Genomic DNA, 3,255 nt, shown 5'->3' with positions numbered 1-3,255 from the left:
CGTGTATTAAACTTATCTTTTAGAGTAACGAGACTGGGGGAAGCTATGGAATGGAACTGGAGCGCCTGAAAAATGGCCATCGGGAGTCGAAAGGCTTCAATGTAAAAGTTGTCATCACTGACATTGACAGGCATCGCCAGGTGCTGAAATGGATCAGAGAGAATTGGACCCAAGTCATCTTTTGATGATGATTGTTGACACATTGTTAAAAGTTAGTGTATTTCAATGTTTATAAATACGCTAATTTAGGGATTATGTCTTATACATCATGCACGTCACTTCATGAGTTTTCATATCATATTGACCCATATGTCGTCCAAATATTTATCATCCCAACATGTTTTTTTTTTAGACTATGTGAATGACTGCCTGTCAGAGGTGATGAAACTCACTGCCATTCAAAATAAGAAGTGCCATTTGTACTGGTGTGCACTTTCCTCCCAGACACCGGAGGAAAAGAAGCAGAAGTGGCTGGCATGTGTGGACGACCTGCAGAACGTGCATGATAGTTGTTTACATCCTCCAATTACTCGAGAAAAAGTGTGGCTATTACCAGGTATTTTATTTTATTTTTTTAGATGTTGCCTGCTAGTTAAACCCCCAAAAAAATAGAAATATTGTCATACCTTGTAAATTCATTTAAAGGTACTGAAGTCAATGTCGCAGTGGTGGAACTCCTGACAAAGACCATGTTTGTCAACGATGTCATGAAGATGTCTCACCTCGGACAGACCAGTGGCGTGGAAGTTTTTCACAGTGTGGTGAATCACTTTGCCCCAAAGATGTACTACTTCTCGTACAAAGGAATGAAAAGCAGGTGTGTTAAAGAAAACTGATATGCATGAAATGTAGACTATAGTGAAATGTAGAACTTTGAGATATAAAGTTATTTCATCACAATTTGACATTTTTTTTTAAATAAGATAAGGCATTGTTTGTTCTGTTCCAGAATAATTCTTGCTGCTATGCATTATAATGAAAATGCTGGCAGACCACAAAAAATGACAAAGGAAGGAATACACTCCTACTGTATCGTTTATCCCAAATATGAGTGGTGGGTATTCTCTGAGAAAGATACTGGTGGATGCAACTTATTGTAAGTTATGAAATAAAAAGTAATTCCAGGCAGATGCATTACATACTGAGTATAACCCATATGTCGTCCAAATATTTATCATCCCAATGTTTTTGTTTTTTTTGTGAATGACTGCCTGTCAGAGGTGATGAAACTGACTGCCATTCAAAATAAGTACAGAACTGGTGATGTGTGTGTCGACCCGCAATTTCTGACAGCAGCACTGAACAGACCAGACCGGACAAGTCAACCGTTATTGCCAAGCACCAGACTAGATTCCTCAGGAAATAAAAAAAATTACATTCCCTGTATTCAGTTGTCCTCATTTGTTTATTTTTGTTACAGTATTTTGTTATGATAGACACCATGCCCACATTAACCACTCTAAAACCAGTCCAAATCACAGTTCTTTAACATTTCTCTGTGAAACACAAAACCCTTTGAATACAGCTGACTCCTCTTCTCCTGGTGGTGGAAAATGTGCCCTGATACAAGGCACGGCGCATGCTGGGAGCACAACACGGTTGTCCTGACCAAGAAACTTCCAGCATCAGCGCATCCTGTGGCCCATCAAAGCCTTGCCTTTGTACTGCTGCTTGTAGGTCATCCATGCCACCTGTAATCCATGTGGGTCTAGGCACACAGCATTGAGTCCAGGATTGTCGGTGATGCAGTCCAGCACCTGATTGAAGTGTTCCTCTCCTTGTCGACGTACAGTCACTACTTCTTGAATTTCACGGCAGCAAACACATTCAACTGCTGTAGGCATTTGCTGGCATTTACCACAAGTATACCTGACATAAAAAAAAAAAAAAAAGTAAAATAATGAGCGATGACACCATGAGCATTAATTTTATTGAACAAGGATATTGCTCACAGTTGTCACTGGGTGGTACCACCGCACGACGGTTCACTTACATTACGCAATGTCCTGCCATACTTATTTGTCCATACTTATTTGTCATGTCCTTGTTTATGATGATACTAATGCAGCGTGTTATACCAGAGATAAATTCCTTGTGTCTTCTACATAATTGGCCAATAAAGACGATACTGATTCTGATTCTATACCCATCAATCAATAATTCTGTTGTTTATGAAAACATTTGATTCAAAATATTGGCTAATATAAGTATATGGATGGAATACCGTACAAAAGTTAAAAGTCATTACAAAAATTTCTCAAGCACAAGTCAAAAAATGATTTGCTAAGAATACTCAAGTACCGAGTAGGCTAACTGCTTGAACATGAAGTCTGATTATTTTTTTTAAACAATGTCATCAGATAGACAAAAACATTTCGAATTATGTGCACATGCCTGCATCTTCAAATCATAAAAATAATACCAGCCTATATCTTACCAATCTTGTGATCTCCATGGGTCTTGTCTCCATTCCATGTCAGGTCGTCTGGGCACATTGTTTGCATCCTGATTAGCGTCTGGCTCATATATGTAAGGTCCAACATGTAAAATTCCAACCTCCTCTAGTTCCTCCAACTCTTCAAAAACTTGGATATCCTCACTTGCGCTCGATCGATCGCTTGTATCGCTGTTTGCATCATCGTTTGAAATGCTTTGCATGTCTGCCATATGGAGCTCTGCCATCGCAGTTCTCCATGTGACGTACCACTTCCGGGTTCCGCCCCTTTCGGGCTGGAACTTCGGAAAATCGATTATTTTGTCAAATATACAACATATAAATTATTTTTTCATGCTTTATTTGGTGGACAATGTTTAAGTACTTTCATTGTGACCCTATTTGGCATTTCATGAAATTACTTCACACTTGGCCTTCAAAAAGAGAATTGGGTGCATTTGAGTTCTCCAATAATAAACCATACAGTTACAACCTTATTTGAAAGTGTGTTTTCCATACAAATGTACAGAATAATGACTGAATCAATGAAAATGTGCAGTTTGTGGTGCTGAGCTACAAACTTTTTTATTTGCCTCATTGAATGCAACAAGTGGAAACTTTTATTTGAAGGTAAGCTGTCTAAATGCGTTATATGTGCTAAAAGAGATGGGCCGCTTGAGTCATTTGACTTGACTCGAGTTGCTATTTTTAGGACTTGTGACTTCCTTGCCAAAACCTTGGCAATGACTTGACCTGGGACGTGGTATCGAAGCTACTCGACTTAGACTTCAACTGCATGACTTGACAAGTCATCTTGTTCA

The 3,255-nt window shown here is 38.9% G+C and overlaps 2 long non-coding RNA genes across 2 annotated transcripts; both read left to right on the top strand.

Moving 5' to 3' along the window:
* The first annotated feature begins 284 nt into the window (after positions 1–284).
* On the top strand, positions 285–1,386 carry LOC109528219 (uncharacterized). The gene is made up of 2 exons (XR_002170660.1): positions 285–378; positions 1,221–1,386. It is a non-coding gene; the product is annotated as an uncharacterized LOC109528219 (long non-coding RNA).
* LOC109528220 (uncharacterized) lies at positions 576–1,147 on the top strand. The gene is made up of 2 exons (XR_002170661.1): positions 576–817; positions 950–1,147. It is a non-coding gene; the product is annotated as an uncharacterized LOC109528220 (long non-coding RNA).
* Positions 1,387–3,255: the final 1,869 nt, after the last annotated feature.

This window comes from Hippocampus comes, unplaced genomic scaffold (assembly GCF_001891065.2).
Source record: "Hippocampus comes isolate QL1 unplaced genomic scaffold, H_comes_QL1_v1.1 scaffold438, whole genome shotgun sequence".
NCBI lineage: Eukaryota > Metazoa > Chordata > Actinopteri > Syngnathiformes > Syngnathidae > Hippocampus > Hippocampus comes.
This window is presented reverse-complemented; position numbering and strand designations above follow the sequence as displayed.